Below are 19463 nucleotides of genomic sequence, written 5' to 3' on the forward strand. Positions count from 1 at the left end.
CACCAGTTACAGAGGTGGTGGTTACAATGTAAAGTTAATTACAGTGCCCAGTGATTTGATAACAGTACAATGGGGCTGTGACAGTGCCAGCAAAGCAAATTAGGGTAAGCAATTAAGCAGATGATGAAATCCCATAAGCTTAGATAACTTGGAAGGCTGAGGTGGAGTGACTTCCCAAATGTCTCACAAAGATTAAAAGGCAGCTCAGCACACAAGTATTCTTTTTGAAAATGTTAATTAAAGCTGAAATTAAAATATTAAATTTTTCACTTTAGTCGGTAACTGTTTACTACTCTTTGATGATTAACATACAACTGGATTAATTATTATAACAATTTTAATGAATTATTATGGTTATTGAAAGAGGAGCATTTTCCCCCGTTATTTTCCAGACTCTTGTTTTTAGAACAACGTGTTCCTGAAAAAAAATTATAGAGTAACTTTTGCATTATACATATCCATCCATCCCTCATCTGTGTGTTTGGACTGTGGGAGGAAGTAGCTGGAGAGAAGATGTAAATGCCACACGGAAAGACCCCAGACATGATTAAAACGCAGGACTATCTTATTGTGGGGCAACAGTGCTAACCACTACACCACCATGCTCTGAGTATCTTGATGCATGCTCAATCATCCAGGTAAGAAAATCACAAAAGGTTAATTCCTGATCCTCTGGACATAGTGTTTTCAGTGGGAGAAATGTTTTATGGACGAACCTTATTATAAGGTTCATCGACGAACATTGCCATTGTTCGTTAGTCGTGCTAGTTTTAGTCATTATGTAAATGTACTGTTTATAAGGCTGGAGAAACTTGCAGTCAGCTGAGAGTGAAGACGTCACTTGGATGAGTGGCGAAGCGTTTCGTCCACTGAAAAAGTCAAGATGAACAGAGTCAACTTTTTGGTCATGCTCTCAGCAGTTGTCTTTCTATCCATGTTAATTCTCTGATAGACCTGGTGACCTGTGCAGAGTGCACCCTGGGGGATAAGTGCATGGTCACACCTAAATACAGGGATAATAAAAGGCTCATTTCTATCACACAGCACATTGGATACACTAGAAAAAGTAAATTAGAAATCATCACAGGTGAATAATTTGGAACAGTTTAAATGTCAGTGCTTTCCCACAGGTCAAGTCAACCTTGTTGAGATGCTGCAAATAAGTAAGAATTTTGTTTGACATTTTACTCTAACCTGCTATGAACTGATCTCCACACGGAAAAAAAAGGCAAAGGCACACTCAACCTCCTTATCCAATTTTGCCTCTGAGCATTTTTTTTCTCAGACCCTTTACAACTTAACCTTTAAAAGAGCCTATTTGTGACTTGGCTACAGGTAAATCCACATTGCATTAATAAGAAAAAAAAATGCTCAGAGTTTTGACAGGCTAAGCAATTTCTAAAGCTTTCTGAATCTGCTCAAAATTATTCCAGCTCAACTTTTTGCTGCTCAAGCTGAGATTGTTGTCAGTGTGAAGCAGATCTCTGTAACAAAGGGCTCAGACGAGTATGCCCCGAGCAGAACTTTGATTTAAACGTTATCAAACAGGCTGACAAGTCTTCACTCCACTCTTTATCTACCTCTCAGGTGGATGTGAAAGAAGTGGAGACAGCTGCACAAATTGTCATACCTTAGACAATTTCAACACAGCACAAAAACAGAAACAACTTGCAGCAAAACCTCAGACTGTGCATCTCTGAACACATGTGTAGCAACACAGAGACAATAAAGTGCACAACTCTCTGCAGACACACGCCTAAATGGAAGGAAATAATCCTATCAGGTACTGTGCCATCAGATCATCCACTCAGTAATTTCTGCCGTTAATCAGTATTGCAGACTTAATTTATCACATTGCAAACAGTATGCAGAATATGAGTGTCATTTGTTCATCTTGTAAAACATAATCAAATCCTGGCACGGTGTACAAGTTACTTTATACAGATTTATAAAAAAATACAATTATATATGCATAAACAAGCACTGAATTTCAGCCATCAGTCAGCAAGATATATGGAAAGGTCTTGAATAGATCTTCATAAATATGCATGTAACAGATGTGCCTGCAATCCTGGTAGATTCACAAATGCACTCAGTTGATATCCTCCCATGCATCCAATTGGCACATATCATTTTTAAGTTGCTTTAGTGTGCCTATAGTTGCTGCTGTGGCTACAAGCCACTTTGACACTTACAGTAACTCTATCCAAAGTCTGTTGTTGCAGATGCCTTCTCTGTTCTGCACCCGGGGCTGTTATTGCTTTTGCTGCTGCTCTCCTGCTCTGTGCATTGATGGGCAAAGAGGTCCCCTAACAACACATCACAACCAAATATAAATTGATGCAGAACTGTAGTGGTCCTGATTACAGTTTGCACAGTCTGTACTTTGCATTCCAGAAACAACTTGGAACATTACAGAATGTGGTCAGAATGGCTGTAATTTTAATCTGTATTCAAGAGCTATTCTTCACATAACTTGCTGAGTGATGGCAGAAGTGAGGACTGATGATAAAAGCCCACAATTTCCACATGTTAATTAATTAGCTTTATGTTGTTGTCTTGCATTTGTGCACTGCAATTATGCAAAATGTCCTCTTTTTAGCACAGTGCAGACTTTCCTTCACGGCTACTGACATCTGAGCTGAGCTATTGCAAAACTCATTATGGTCCTTCAAGATGATTTTCTTGAATTGCTTGGGCAAATGAGTGCTATTGTAATAAACACTTAAGCTTATACCTCTTCAAACACTTCCAGTGCAAAAAGCCATTAAATGGTCAGTGGCTTCTAAAGCTATACGTTTTATATCCTCACATGCTGGATGTCTAAGAATATCTTTGTTTCCAGACTCCATCATTCAAATCACTTCTACTGGTGAAAAAAGAAAAGATCATTAACGTCCTTCACAGCAACAGTGAAGGTTGTCCTATCCCCCCCCTCAAAAAAACAAAAAAACAAAAAACAAACAAACAAAAAAAAAAAAACAGTGAAGGTTGCCGTTACACAGCAATGAAGAAGTTTTGTCACCAGTCATCAGAAAAACGGACTTCACTTAAGCAGTTAAGTATTTTCTTATTGTAGAAAAATGACATTTTTTCTCTCCTGTTGCTTTCCCACCATTGTTTAGCAGGACAACTGGAGAGCAATGCTGACCTTTTTTTTTTTTTTTTAAAAACCATAGCAAAATGTATTTGCAAGGGCATTTGACTTCTTCACCTGCTTGTTAAAACCTCTGCAGGAACTACTGGTATATTCAATGAAGCAACACATACGCTGGTGTGCTTTCTTTTTTCTAGTAGCTTTCCCGGAGTTTAAAACAGGTGGGAAAAAGCTCAATAAATTCTATATTCAGGGGTCCCTGCCTCCCACCACTGAAAAATTGCAATATGTGGTAGAAGTGTAGCTGCTGTTTACTTACAACTGAAAATCACAGAGAACCTATTTCACTGTGCCACACACACACACACACACACACACACACACACACACACACACACACACACACACAAAATCTCCCCCACATTGCAGCCCTTTCCAGGCATCTGAACTGACAAACTTAATGTCCACAGTAAAGCCAGTAGGCGATAAGATAGTCCAAAAGAGAATCCAAAAATTTGAGGAAGATTTCTTTCTTTTTTTTTTTTTTATCCAAATGACACGTCTACTTTGTCATTTTAGATCTCTTGCCAACCCATAACCATCCACCCTCTTGGATGCTTGTGCAGTCCTGCTAGTTGTTCAGAAAAGAAGACATAAGAAGCTGGCGTTGATCCTGGTGGTTTCAAAATGGACAGTTCCCCCTGAATACACAGACAGAGATGGCTTGGCTTTTGTAGCACCAACCTCATCAGTCCCCCTATACAGATTTACTGGGGACAGAAGTGATGTGTAGGGTTCAGCCTCTCAAGGAGTAACATTGTGAATAGGCCTGGCACAGAAATCTAGGGCCGTCTGCTGTAGTGGCATTACTTAGGGCGATTGTGGCTCAAGAGTTGACAGTTCGTCTTGTACTCGGAAAGTTGCAGGTTTGACAGTCTCGGTCGTTGTGTCCTTGGGCAAGACACTTCACCCGTTGCCTACTGGTGGTGGTCAGAGGGCCCGGTGGCGCTAGTGTCCGGCAGCCTCGCCTCTGTCAGTGCGCCCCAGGGCGGCTGTGGCTACAATGTAGCTTGCCATCACCAGTGTGTGAATGGGTGGGTGGATAGGTGGGTGAATGGGTGGGTGGATGACTGAATGTAGTGTAAAGCGCTTTGGGGTCCATAGTGACTAAGTAAAGCGCTATAAAAGTGCAGGCCCTTACTTTGAAACACAAAGCATGTCCCCAAAAGTAGTACTGTATGAAGGCTCATGATTTATTCATAGTGAATCAAGTCCCACATTCCAACTCATGTACTAAACAGTTGTGGCTGATATTGTTGATAAGTATCCCCAGTACTCTACTCTACTCTAATCTTTTACTGTCACTCTCGATAACAGTGAAATTAATTTTCAGATGAAGCCTGCTTGTACAAGAGTATTCCATAGTCAATGTAAGTATGACTTAATAATTTCTTGAAAAAGTATGCATACAACCAGGGCCCATAAATGTGAGCCCTTTGCTTGTAAGCTTTCTTTTTTGAGTAAAATAAGTATTGCACTACTCTACACAGCTATGAATAAATTCAAGATAGCAAGAAGGTTTCTGGGTTTCAATCTGCTGGCTGGGGCTTTCTGGTGTAGAGTTTGTATGTTTCCCCTAAGCCTGGATGGGTTCTCTCTGGATATTCTGATTTCCAACCGCAGTCTAAAGATGTGTATACAAGGTTAAGAGTTGATTCTTAATTGGTCATAGGTGTGAATGTGGTTGTCTCTATGTATTAGCCCTGTGATGGACTAGCAACCTGTCCACAGCATACCCTGCTTCTCAACCAATGACAACTGGGCTAGGCGCCAGCCCCACTGTATGCCTAAATTGCATTAGTGGTTAAGAGTTTCTATGGCCTTCTGTATTTGATTAGCAGTGGGAAATTAGTTGTTCCAAAAATGACCAAGTTGTTAAAGTGTGTACAGATGTATTTATTCAACGTTTGATAAACAGTTCTTATTTATCTCTATGTATTTATTTTTGTGTTTTGTACTTTCTGATCTTGGCACAAAAATCAAATCCATGGTGAAAGTCATGTTTCATTTCATCTGACATTGTAAGATTTGAAAATAAAGGTTAATTATATTTGAGCCTGCTGGTTTTGAATGATCAGTTATATTTAATTTCAGTATATAATTTTAACAGTCTAAAATACGTGTGGATGAATATTAGATTCAGATAGAATGCAATGCTAAAATCTTGACACTAATTTAACAGACTGAAAAGACTTCAAAAACAGCACAAAGGGGATGCTATAATAGACCGCAGAACATTTTTGTAGTTTTTTTAGGCTACAAATACATCTAATCTAGTTCTAAAATCATAATTTGACAACTACTAGGCCTACAGTTTTAATAGTATTCAAACCTTTAATCAAGTTTTTTGAAGGCAATATGAGTTTCCAAGGATTGTTTTATGATTTTCATCATGGACTGACAGGTGTTTTAATCCAACCTTTGAGCAAGCTTTCTACACGCTGTGAAGTGCTTTCATATTAGGCTTGCTTCTGTCTTTAGTCTCTGTTCACTGACATGCGATTGCTTTTTTCAGCATTTGGACCTCAGTGTCAGAAGAAAGCCAGTACAATAATTTCATTTTAGAGACCTAGCGAATCCAAAGTTTCCAGTCTAGTTCCAAAATCCTCTCTCTCTTAACTTTCACACCGACCCACTGCATAACCCCCATCTCTGTGGGTTTGTGACTGCCGATTTCAGAATTCCTATATCATATCTTGCGCGCACACACACACACACACACACACACACACACACACACACACACACACACACACACACACACACACACACACACCTGTAAAACCTATATTCTTGATCACTAGTTAGGATTTATAATTGACACTTTATGTTGTGAGGGAATGTACTGGCTGTGAGTGCTGTGAGAGTGATTTGTGTTGTGTATATTGGCTGTATGGTTGCTGGTGTTTTTGTTACTCATTCTTGCAGAATATTATCTGAAACCATGCTCTGTAAACAAAGTGCTGCCAAATGACTTCATTATTTGGCTATTTGATTTGTGTTAGAATCATAGTTGCAAAATCATATGGGTGCAGGATGAAAAGAGGATGGGTTTCCATTAAAGTTAAAGTTAATTCTGAAAAAAATTCCAGATAATCAACAAAAGAAAATGTGACTTAAAATGCATTTCTTTGAAAATATCAGTCCTCTGTAATATGCTATTTATATTCTCTCTATATGTGCTCTGTGGTGGGCAGATGTCAGTTTCTATTTCACAAAAGTATTCTATTAAATGTTTTGGAATTAAAGTCCACTCAAACATAGTCATACAATTGAATGACAAGCAGCTTCACAACCACTTATATTGCCACCTATTATCTTGGGACAAATTAAGCGGATAAATGATCCCGAGTTGATTCCAGGCATTTGGAATCAGAAGCTGCCAATTTGTATTTGGTAGCTGTTCACTGGAACTCTCTGTGAAGAGCTGTATAGTGATGAAATACAAGCGAAGGAGGACATCTTTAGACCAAAAGACAAAGAGATATAAAAACTGTAGGAGTAGAAAAACAATCTGGTGCAAAGAAGGGAAAAAATGGAATGAACTTGCCAGCTGGTTAACACCCAAAGGCCTGGAAGATCATTAAAGAAAACTAAAGTGAATGATCACAGAATCCTTTGGCAAAGTCGCTGTCAAAATCTGCAATTGATAGATGCTCTCATTATGAAGTCCAGAGAATTTAAGGTTATTCCAAGTGTGTGTGTGTGTGTGTGTGTGGGGGGGGGGGGGGGGGGGGGGGGGGAAACCCCGGACAAAAACCTATATATTTCAAATTAGGTTGGTTTGTATAATTGGATAATCTGAGAATGTGGGACTATGTACATAAATGGAAATAATTCCTAAACAGTTAACACAGTACTTTTGTTAAAGCACTTTAATTGATCCTAAAGTTCTGCATTTAAATCATGCCTTGATTGTTTACCACAGAATTTGGCTGTGGTATAAAAATAAAAATGTATAAAAATGTATAAAAAGTGTATTAAAATGACCTGAAAGAGCCAAAAACAAAACAAAACAAAAAACCCCCAGACAAAATCTATTCTATCCACTCATGTACCCTAATTAAGGTGGGCTTATTCATTCCATCTTTTTCTCACCCTCGTTCTCTTCTCGTGCATCTGAGGTCTGAAGCAGCCAGAGCTGCACCTAGGCAGCTGCCCAAACCACAGCTGTTCTGATTTTGACACACAGCGCATTCTGTGTGTCAAAATCAGAACAGGATAGTGCTCAGTTAACCTCCCCACAGCCCTGTCTCTAACAACCTTTCTGGTTGGAATTCCAGCTTTGCAGTGTCGCTCAGAAGACACACAGCCGCTGCTGCCTGTTTTTTTTTTTTTTTACACAACTGATTGTTCTTTTTCACAATGGAATGTCTAATATTTTAAAAATATTCATTTATGCAATCAAATTTAGAATATACAGTGGGGCAAACAAGTATTTAGTCAGCCACTGATTGTGCAAGTTCCCCCACCTAAAATGATGACAGAGGTCAGTAATTTGCACCAGAGGTACACTTCAACTGTGAGAGACAGAATGTGAAAAAAAAAAAAATCCATGAATCCACATGGTAGGATTTGTAAAGAATTTATTCGTAAATCAGGGTGGAAAATAAGTATTTGGTCAATAACAAAAATACAACTCAATACTTTGTAACATAACCTTTGTTGGCAATAACAGAGGTCAAACGTTTACTATAGGTCTTTACCAGGTTTGCATACACAGTAGCTGGTATTTTGGCCCATTCCTCCATGCAGATCTTCTCGAGAGCAGTGATGTTTTGGGGCTGTCGCCGAGCAACACGGACTTTCAACTCCCGCCACAGATTTTCTATGGGGTTGAAGTCTGGAGACTGGCTAGGCCACTCCAGGACTTTCAAATGCTTCTTACGGAGCCACTCCTTTGTTGCCCGGGCGGTGTGTTTTGGATCATTGTCATGTTGGAAGACCCAGCCTCGTTTCATCTTCAAAGTTCTCACTGATGGAAGGAGGTTTTGGCTCAAAATCTCACGATACATGGCCCCATTCATTCTGTCCTTAACACGGATCAGTCGTCCTGTCCCCTTGGCAGAAAAACAGCCCCATAGCATGATGTTTCCACCCCCATGCTTCACAGTAGGTATGGTGTTCTTGGGATGCAACTCAGTATTCTTCTTCCTCCAAACACGACGAGTTGAGTTTATACCAAAAAGTTCTACTTTGGTTTCATCTGACCACATGACATTCTCCCAATCCTCTGCTGTATCATCCATGTGCTCTCTGGCAAACTTCAGACGGGCCTGGACATGCACTGGCTTCAGCAGCGGAACACGTCTGGCACTGCGGGATTTGATTCCCTGCCGTTGTAGTGTGTTACTGATGGTGACCTTTGTTACTTTGGTCCCAGCTCTCTGCAGGTCATTCACCAGGTCCCCCCGTGTGGTTCTGGGATCTTTGCTCACTGTTCTCATGATCATTGTGACCCCACGGGATGAGATCTTGCGTGGAGCCCCAGATTGTGGGAGATTATCAGTGGTCTTGTATGTCTTCCATTTTCTGATGATTGCTCCCACAGTTGATTTTTTCACACCAAGCTGCTTGCCTATTGTAGATTCACTCTTCCCAGTCTGGTGCAGGTCTACAATACTTTTCCTGGTGTCCTTCGAAAGCTCTTTGGTCTTGGCCATGGCGGAGTTTGGAGTCTGACTGTTTGAGGCTGTGGACAGGTGTCTTTTATACAGATGATGAGTTCAAACAGGTGCCATTCATACAGGTAACGAGTGGGGGACAGAAAAGCTTCTTACAGAAGACGTTACAGGTCTGTGAGAGCCAGAGATTTTCCTTGTTTGAGGTGACCAAATACTTATTTTCCACGAATAAATTCTTTACAAATCCTACCATGTGAATTCATGGATTTTTTTTTCCACATTCTGTCTCTCACAGTTGAAGTGTACCTCTGGTGCAAATTACTGACCTCTGTCATCATTTTAAGTGGGGGAACTTGCACAATCGGTGGATGACTAAATACTTTTTTGCCCCACTGTATGCTGACAGACTGCACTGTGCTTCTATTAGTCAAAGCCCGTCCAATCAGGCTTTTTTATTTACAGTCTATAATTATATAGAATTGGATGCAGTTGACAATATTGTCCTATTTGTCTTAAAGGGCTTTTTCTGTTAGGGTAAGGAAGTTTTCCTTTAACTCTTCTCTGACCTTTGGGGTTCTGCAAGGCTCAATCCGAGACCAGTTATTATTCTCTTTTTAGATCCTTGCTTTAGCCAGCATGTCAATCTTTTTTTTTTTTTGGCATTTCTTATCATTTTTATGCAAAAGACATTTAGCTGCATATGTCTTAAGCCTCACCAGCTGGATATGCTGTCCAACCTAGTTCTCTTTTTATCCCAGATAACTGACTGGCTCTCCAACAATGACCTTGTTTTAAATTCCAATAAGACTGAGGTCATGATTATGGCTCCTCCTGAAAAGCTTTTAAGAATGAGTGCAGTGATTGCTTCCTTTTGTTCATTTGCAAACTCCAGTGTTCGCAATCTCAGTGAAATATTTGATCACATTCCTCTCTTTCTCTCACTTAGGGGACACTCATTTGGGAGCTATAGTCTGTTCCCCTGAATTGGAGGAAATTGTTCATGCATTTGTGTCATTGCATCTAGATTACTGTAATATCCTATTTACCATATTAGATAAATCATCTCTTTCCCACCTCTAAGCGATACAAAATGTTACAGCCACGCTCATTACATAATCTAGCAAACAAGTTGACATTACCCTAATTTTATACTTTCTATATTGGCTTCCAGGTATTTTGAGAATTAATTTTAAAATTCTCATACTTTCAGTGGTGGGAATGAGAATCAGCACCTCCAAATCTGAGGCCATGGTCCTCAGCCAGAAAAGGGTGGAGTGTCCACTCCGGGTCAGGGACGAGACCCTGCCCCAAGTGGAGGAGTTTAAGTATCTCGGGGTCTTGTTCACGAGTGATGGGAGAAGGGAGCCGGAGATCGACAGATGGATTGGCGCAGCGGCTGCAGTGATGCGGCCGCTGTACCGGTCTGTTGTGGTGAAAAGAGAGCTGAGTGTAAAAGCAAAGCTCTCAATTTACCGGTCAATCTACGTCCCTACCCTCACCTATGGTCACGAGCTGTGGGTAGTGACCAAAAGAACGAGATCGTGAATACAGGCGGCGGAAATAGGTTTCCTCCAAAGGGTGGCTGGCCCCTCCCTTAGAGATAGGGTGAGACGTTCGGCCATTCGGGAGGGCCTCAGAGTAGAGCAGCTGCTCCTCCACATCGAAAGGAACCAGTTGAGGTGGTTTGGGCATCTGACAAGGATGCCCCCTGGGCGAGGTTTTCCGGGCATGTCCCACCAGGAGGAGGCCCCAGGGCAGACTCAGGACACGCTGGAGAGATCATATCTCTCAGCTGGCCTGGGAACGCCTTGGTGTTCCCCCGGATAAGCTGGAGGAGGTGGCTGGGGAGAGGGAGCTCTGGGCTTCTCTGCTTGGGCTGCTGCCCCCGTGATCCGGCCCCGGATAAGCGGAAGAAAATGGATGGATCATACTTTCATACAGAGCATTAAATCGACTAGCTCCAGACTATTTATCTAATCCTAACCCTAACCTACTTCTTATTAAACACACCATTGACACCATGGTGTGTGACCATTGATTAACAACCACTGACCAAAACCCACTGATCAATGGCTGTGAGTACCATTCACAGAGAGTTGGGGAATGGCTGCAATCACAGCATTGTAAGATGGCAAAAGATGTACCATTAGGCCCCCTCCTTGATTCAGAGATGGTCTTTCCCTTTTCACGTAAATGGCTTCCTTGACTCCGCACTCAAACCAACGTTCCTCCCTGTCCAAGATGTGTACATCCTCATCATTGGAAGAGTGTCCACTGGCCTGTAGGTGTAAATAGACTGCAGAGTCCTGGCCTGATGAGGTAGCTCTTCTGTGTTGTGCCAGGAGGATTGCCAGGATTTATACATCGGGAAAACCAAACAACCTTTGGCGAAGCGGATGGCACAACACAGAAAAGCTACCCCATCAGGCCAGGACTCTGCAGTCTATGTACATCTACACCGGTCAATGGTTGTTGATCAATGGTCATGAGAATTTGCATAATTAACATTAAGGAACTGACCTCCCAGCCCATTGTTCTTTCAGTGGGCTGGTTTCAGTCATTATGCAAATGTCTGTTTATAAGATTGGGGAAACCTGCAGTCAGCTGAGACTGAAGAAGTCACTTGGATGAGTGACGAAACGTTTCTCCCACAAAACGCTACGTCCAGATGAACAGAATCAACTTTTGCAGAGATACATTCGACTCTGTGGACTCGTTCAAAACTTTAACCAGGCCTTCTTTTTTAAATCCTTTTTGTTTTTTTAAATATGGTTTTGTATTCCTACTAAAGTGTAATTCTATTAGCTTTCATATTTTATTGTGGTTACTCCTAACATTTGCTTATTTTATTGTAAAGGCACTTTATGTCCGTGAAAAATATTCTATAAATAAACTGTACTGAGTTACTTATAAATGAGTAAATAAATAAATAAATAAATAAATAAATAAATAAATAGTGTTTGTGTGTGGATGAAGTATGCGAGAAAAAGAATTTAAATCCATGTATTTTTACTGAAAAACAAAGAAAAGTACAAGTAATTTTAATGAAACTCTGAAAACAGCGTGGCAAACTCACACAACTCTTTCTCTGCTTGTATATAATTACATAGAAAAAACCTACTAAAAAAAACACCATCATTAAAAGCTAATTATAAATGTTTCTCTTATGCTACATAGGCATACCAGTGAACAAATGAGCACTTTTAAGACTAAGTCCTGGTCTTTTCAAGAACACAGGTTACATGTCCAGAGCTGAACCTACTTTCATCCACCCCCCGCTAAAGCGGTTATGTTTTTAATTAGGATACTAATTAGCATTGTGCAAACATGATGTAATTAGTTTGCTCTCAGTTAGGACAGCTGGAAGTAACACAGACATATGCCTGCCACACTCAAAAGGATCACAAGCTTCTTGCTCCACTCAGAGCACCAATTACCCTGTTCTAATTCTCCGCCCTGTTTGTGTGAAGTTGCACGTTCCCTCAAAGTCCCTCAAAGGCAGGCAGACAATATGAACTTCACAGAATGTGCCAATTGTGAAATATAAAGTTAATGAGACAAAGGATATAGTTTAATTTTAAGTTATAAGTTTATGTATGAAAATAGCCACTCTTGTGTGTTCATGTACATGAATGGAACACCTCTAACCATCAACAAGGCAGGAAAATTAAAGCACCACAACCAGGCATATTTTTACTCAAAGAAAAACAAAGAACAAAACACAATAACAATTAAACAGGGGAGCTCTTTCTGGGGAGCTAATGCCCATACAGTGGGGCAAAAAAATATTTAGTCATCCACCGATTGTGCAAGTTCCCCCACTTAAAATGATGACAGAGGTCAGTAATTTGCACCAGAGGTACACTTCAACTGTGAGAGACAGAATGTGAAAAAAAAATTCATGAATTCACATGGTAGGATTTGTAAAGAATTTATTCGTGGAAAATAAGTATTTGGTCACCTCAAACAAGGAAAATCTCTGGCTCTCACAGACCTGTAACGTCTTCTGTAAGAAGCTTTTCTGTCCCCCACTCGTTACCTGTATGAATGGCACCTGTTTGAACTCATCATCTGTATAAAAGACACCTGTCCACAGCCTCAAACAGTCAGACTCCAAACTCCGCCATGGCCATGACCAAAGAGCTTTCGAAGGACACCAGGAAAAGTATTGTAGACCTGCACCAGACTGGGAAGAGTGAATCTACAATAGGCAAGCAGCTTGGTGTGAAAAAATCAACTGTGGGAGCAATCATCAGAAAATGGAAGACATACAAGACCACTGATAATCTCCCACAATCTGGGGCTCCACGCAAGATCTCATCCCGTGGGGTCACAATGATCATGAGAACGGTGAGCAAAGATCCCAGAACCACACGGGGGGACCTGGTGAATGACCTGCAGAGAGCTGGGACCAAAGTAACAAAGGTCACCATCAGTAACACACTACAACGGCAGGGAATCAAATCCCGCAGTGCCAGACGTGTTCCGCTGCTGAAGCCAGTGCATGTCCAGGCCCGTCTGAAGTTTGCCAGAGAGCACATGGATGATACAGCAGAGGATTGGGAGAATGTCATGTGGTCAGATGAAACCAAAGTAGAACTTTTTGGTATAAACTCAACTCATCGTGTTTGGAGGAAGAAGAATACTGAGTTGCATCCCAAGAACACCATACCTACTGTGAAGCACTGGGGTGGAAACATCATGCTATGGGGCTGTTTTTCTGCCAAGGGGACAGGACGACTGATCCGTGTTAAGGACAGAATGAATGGGGCCATGTATCGTGAGATTTTGAGCCAAAACCTCCTTCCATCAGTGAGAACTTTGAAGATGAAACGAGGCTGGGTCTTCCAACATGACAATGATCCAAAACACACCGCCCGGGCAACAAAGGAGTGGCTCCGTAAGAAGCATTTGAAAGTCATGGAGTGGCCTAGCCAGTCTCCAGACCTCAACCCCATAGAAAATCTGTGGCGGGAGTTGAAAGTCCGTGTTGCTCGGCGACAGCCCCAAAACATCACTGCTCTCGAGAAGATCTGCATGGAGGAATGGGCCAAAATACCAGCTACTGTGTGTGCAAACCTGGTAAAGACCTATAGTAAACGTTTGACCTCTGTTATTGCCAACAAAGGTTATGTTACAAAGTATTGAGTTGTATTTTTGTTATTGACCAAATACTTATTTTCCACCCTGATTTACGAATAAATTCTTTACAAATCCTACCATGTGGATTCATGGATTTTTTTTTTCCACATTCTGTCTCTCACAGTTGAAGTGTACCTCTGGTGCAAATTACTGACCTCTGTCATCATTTTAGGTGGGGGAACTTGCACAATCGGTGGCTGACTAAATACTTTTTTGCCCCACTGTATAAGCTCTTGATCTCTACAGCATGAATACTTACAAAAAGCCCTCAGTCTGACTTTCTTTCTGGAACAAAAACAAATACTCAATCCTCTTATTCTTTAGGAACCAATCGTATTTCTTGGTTAATAATTTGCAACACTTATTCTGCATGAACATGACAATATAAAAGCCACTGTGAACAAAGATATCTGTAGATGGTTTGAAGTAATTAGGGTGTCTGTGAAGGTTCTCAGTCATCCAAGTAAGCGTAGTCTAAGGAGCTTGGAAAGAAAAGCGTCTGGACTTCTTTAAGTTGCTTGAAGACGTTCCACCTCTCATCCGAGAAGCTTCTTCAGTTCTAGGGTCAAATGGTGGAGAGTCCCAGATTTAAGCTCTGTGGGAGTAACCCACAGAGAGGGACAATGGACCCCCTAATGATCTTCTACCTAATGACATGAGCCAAGGTGTGAAAATGGGTGTAGGTCACAATCAGCCAAGGTTTCGGGTGAACTCATTGTGAAACCTAGCCCCACCCAATAATGTGATTTCTGACCTCAGGAAATCACATGATAGGGTGGGTTAGTCCCACAGAGCTTAAATCTGGGACTCTCCACCATTTGACCCTATAACTGAAGAAGCTTCTTGGATGAGAGTTGAAACGTCTTCAAGCAACTTAAGCTTGAAGCTTTTCTTTTCAAGCTCCTTAGACAAGTAATTAGGATGCTCTCTTTATATAACAGTGTTCAGTAGAAATAAAAGGTATAAGGTAAAATAATAGACTCTCCACCAATGACTTGAAATTCATCCATTAAGGACCTCTAATTTAGTTTTTAGCAAGGTCTGTCAAATGTGACTTGTTGCTCACAGTGCTACATAGAAATATTGGGATCTGGGCAACTACACATACTGTATATAAAGCAAAAACAGAGTTTGTACAAATGTAAAAGAACAAACAAACAGCAACTTTGAAGTACATATTTTGAAATAACCTTGTAATTTCTTTAAGCACCAAGTAGTTCTTGGACAATATTCAAAGAAACTGTCTGCCTTTTGTTCCATTCTGTGTCTAGATGATTCCACACTGCTTCAATAATGTCTAGATCCAGGAAAGAAATTCATGCCTGATCGCATTCCATTCTATATTTATTTTTCTATTCAGGTATGCTATATTGTATTGGCAATATGTTTGCAAGCTGAGAAATGAAGCTTCTGCCAGTCAGATGCTTTCCAGATGGCACTGTATTGTGGGTCAAAATCTGATCGTATTGTTCTGCGTTCTGTCTTCAAGAACGCAGAACAGTGGTATTGTGACAAGATTCACAATACCACTGGAAATACAGCGCATACAATATTTATTTTATTTTGTTAACACAAGGCTGCCGACATTCACTGTTGTACACCTCATCCATACATGTTTACAGTGACTTGAAATGTATAAATGTAAAATTTGGATTCATGACTCCATAGGAGTCGTTGCCATTGACTGTCAGTCCAGTTCTTCTGGACAGAAAATTCATTCCTTAAGAATGACTTCTTGACAGCTGCCATGATACCATTTCTGATTAGGCTTCAGCAAACTGTAGATGGGCCAACAGATGCAACTGATGTCAGTTCTTTATTGCACTTTTTCTATTCCTTAAGGACGTGACTTACAGATACTGATCATCTGCTGTAAATAGTTTAAGCCTGCCACCGCTTCTTTTATCCTCCACTTGTCCACGGGACTCCCACAGCACCATGGCATGATAGGACAAATTTTTTACTACTAGATTTTTGGGAATCAACCTTGTTGGGGTAGAAATACAATTTTATGCCTGTAGAACTTTGTTATCATAGGCATTTTTCAAAATTTCAGCTCAAGAAATGGGAACCAATGGTGTGTTTTTGTGACAAACTGCCAGTATCAAAATATCTAAAGATAAAATATAAAAACTATTCTTTGCCAAGTTTTCTGTCATTCGTAGACACAACATTGGTTCATCTGTTGAGTTAGGTAACCTTGCTTACAGTATGTCTGAATGATCCATAAGTCAGCGTTTAGTGGCTTAACAAACAAAGAAAAACATGCCTCTGAAAATGGTCAAGCACAAGGATGGGACGCAGAAAGGGTAAAAAAAAACAAACAACCAAACAAAAAAACAAACAAACAGCCAATATCCAAGGAAAAGCTTTGAAAGACCTTTAGAAAGTCAGGAGAACTGTTCTCCTGAAACAAGGTGTGGCTCAACATTTTTGCATAGTACTGCACAGTAAAGATATCCACTTTGAAGTAGGCCAGTACAACCAGAAGTAAAAGTAAACTGTTCTTATGTCATGTGAAGTTGAAAAAAAAAAACAAACAAACAATATTCTATTTGTACAAATTAAGGGAGGCATTTAATCCATGGTCTATATGTAGAGCTCAACGATTTCCCTGAGCACATCTGATTCAGTGATTTGTGGCTGGGAGCAAAGTGAGCACACCCCTAATGAAATATCTCAATGTGTATGCATATTTATTTAAGTGTATGCACATGCATGTTTATCTCTGCTTGAATGTTATGATTTATGATAGCTGTGATTCAGGCAGGTGATGGATGACCGCATTAGAAGCAGCAGTTTTTTTCCCTTCAGGTCTTTCTCTGTATATATTATGTAGCACGCAATAAATCTGACTTCACATATCTCAAACAATAATACATAAATAAATAAGGCAAGTAATAATTTTTGACCTTGTTAGGTTACATACATCATTTCAGCAATCATACTCAAAAAGGAATGTTCTGCTAGTGTAATGAAGGACGTGGCCACAGTGTCATACATTATTTGTGTTATTTCACTGCAGGACTTAAAACAGAAAATCTTCTCACATCTCAGCATTTGAGTCTCATATCCAAATGTTGGATACCACCAATATTATTTCCTGTGCCTTAAAATGCTGCTCACATTAGGTAACACAAAAGGGCCAGCTAGGAAAGTGTGACGAGGTTAGACTGCAAGATTTGACTAATTTTGAAGTACGTTTCATCACACAAAGCTTCAGTGATTATCTGCTTTGAATCATGAATATACTTAAACTAGAAGAATAAAGAACAGTGTTGCATCACGGACAACAGGATTTTCAGAGGGTCTTTCACTCTATTGCATGCACAGACTCACCTCACTCCCCTTTTCTCTACCTTCCGTTGTCAGAACACATATGGTTACTTTCTCTGTCTCCTTGTCACACTTGTTAACGTTCGTCCTTCATCTGTGAATGTAAAGCCTCAGCAGTTTCAACAACACTTCTCCTGCAGCTGTCTGTTAAACCTGCCAAACACTAATGCAAATGCTAACAAATTGAAAACTTAATGACAGAATTGCTTGTCTTTTTATTTCATCATAGAGGCATGTGATAAAATAGAACCCCTTTTCAAATAAATTCAAATTTACTGATTTAGAGTTTAAAAATACATTTGTCTCATTCCAGGGTAAATCCAATGTGTTTCTGCTGGACTGATGTGCGCTGATGATACTGCAGTAGCATATCGGTTCACAATCATTGATCAAATGGCCTACTTGGGAGTGGCAAGGTACTATGTTACACAGCTAACTACTACTTACTAAATTTCAGCAAAACCTTGGAGCTGGTTATAGAAAGCACAGCTGGATGCTCTTGAAACTGCTTAGTTCAGAACCATAAAACTACCCTACCACAAGATCTACTACTCTCCACTCCACCTCATCGTGCAGAACCAAAACTAATGTGATTACAAAGAATCCTCTACATGACAACGGTGACATATGCCAACTTCTGGCAAACAACTATGTAGCAACAACTGCAAAATGGTGACAAAAGAATTTAAAAAACAAAAACTAAACAGATTTTTTTGTTTTAGCTTTTGTGTATTCTTAACCTTATTAACTGCTGTCTTCACTGAGCCCACTGGATTGTTTATTGACTTGAATGTTTCCTCCATCTTTGAAAAGTGAATTTGTACTGTTTGATTTGAAATTGCAACATATACATAATACATTTGTACATATATGTTTTTTTTTATTATTATTTTAATTTGTAAGGAGCGAGCAAGAGGGAAATGGTCAGCAGAATCAAACCACAGCATGTGTCATCTCCTCAACCACGTGAGCTAAAGCAGCACGCAAATCATTTTTTAAACATCACACTATATGGTGATAAGCAATTTTTAAAACTTTTCTAAACAATAATGTATGTTAAATAACCTATAATCTGTATATTGGTAATGTATAATCAACACACTTACAAAAAGTACAATTTCTTATTTACAACAATCAAACCCCAGGGCTCTCCAAATTATAGTCAGGTGTATCGTCTTTGCTTCAATTATCCTTGAGATGTGTCAAGAACTAAATTAAAAGTTCCACTGTGGCTAATTAAATTCTTTAGAAAAGTACACAAGTGTGTATAAAAGGATGTGTGTCAAGAAAAAAGAATAAAATGGCACAATGAATTTGTGAAACACACATTAGGGGAAGGGTTGAAATAAATTCAAAAGCTGAGTATTCATAGGAGCACCTAGAAACGACGTACTTCAGAGTAAAAACCAAGAGCTGTCACATTCACGCTAATAGAGTTTCAGAAATTCTCTGCAGAGACAAAATAACCTGACACAAGGACGACCATGTCAACAACTTGCCATCAATAAATACTTTATCATGAGTGCGAGCATTTAAAACAAATCTACACAGCAAAATCTCCAGTGTTAAATTACCACTGGAGAGTGTCTATATGGGTCCACACCTCTGAGTGTTAAATACAACTCTGTTGATTGTTAAATTAACACTTTTGACAGTGTTATATGTTTAAAAGTAACCTAGTCAGTTTTGAAGATTAACAATGGCTAACACTGAGCAGTGCTGATTTTCTAACACTGGAATATTTCTAACATTTTGAGTTATTTTCCAGTGTTAGAAAATCAGCACTGCTCAGTGTTAGCCATTGTTAATCTTCAAAACTGACTAGGTTACTTTTAAACATATAACACTGTCAAAAGTGTTAATTTAACACTCAACAGTGTTGTATTTAACACTCAGAGGTGTGGACCCATATAGACACTCTCCAGTGTTAATTTAACACTGGAGATTTTGCTGTGTATGAGCATAAGGAAAACCATTGAGTCAGAAACTGAAATATTTGGATGAAGCATGTGGCAGCATGATACTATGGGTGTGGATCTCACCCATAGGGACACAGTGAAAGCGGACAGTTTAATTTTAATTTGGCCACTAAATTGAGAAAAGTCTCGTTTTGTCCATAAGAGGCCCAACTAAAACCCAGAGGGAACATTTGAGACCTGGACGTTTCCAAGCACTTTGACAATATCAGTCCAGAAGAATGTCAT

At 39.9% G+C, this 19463-nt stretch overlaps 1 protein-coding gene across 1 annotated transcript in view; it reads right to left on the bottom strand.

The window, feature by feature from the left end:
* lrrtm4l1 (leucine rich repeat transmembrane neuronal 4 like 1) overlaps window positions 1–19463 on the bottom strand; it is a 63787-nt gene that overhangs the window by 1226 nt on the left and 43098 nt on the right. The window lies entirely within an intron of this gene.

This window comes from Rhamphochromis sp. 'chilingali', assembly GCF_963969265.1.
Source record: "Rhamphochromis sp. 'chilingali' genome assembly, chromosome: 2".
In the NCBI taxonomy this organism is placed as follows: Eukaryota; Metazoa; Chordata; class Actinopteri; order Cichliformes; family Cichlidae; genus Rhamphochromis; species Rhamphochromis sp. 'chilingali'.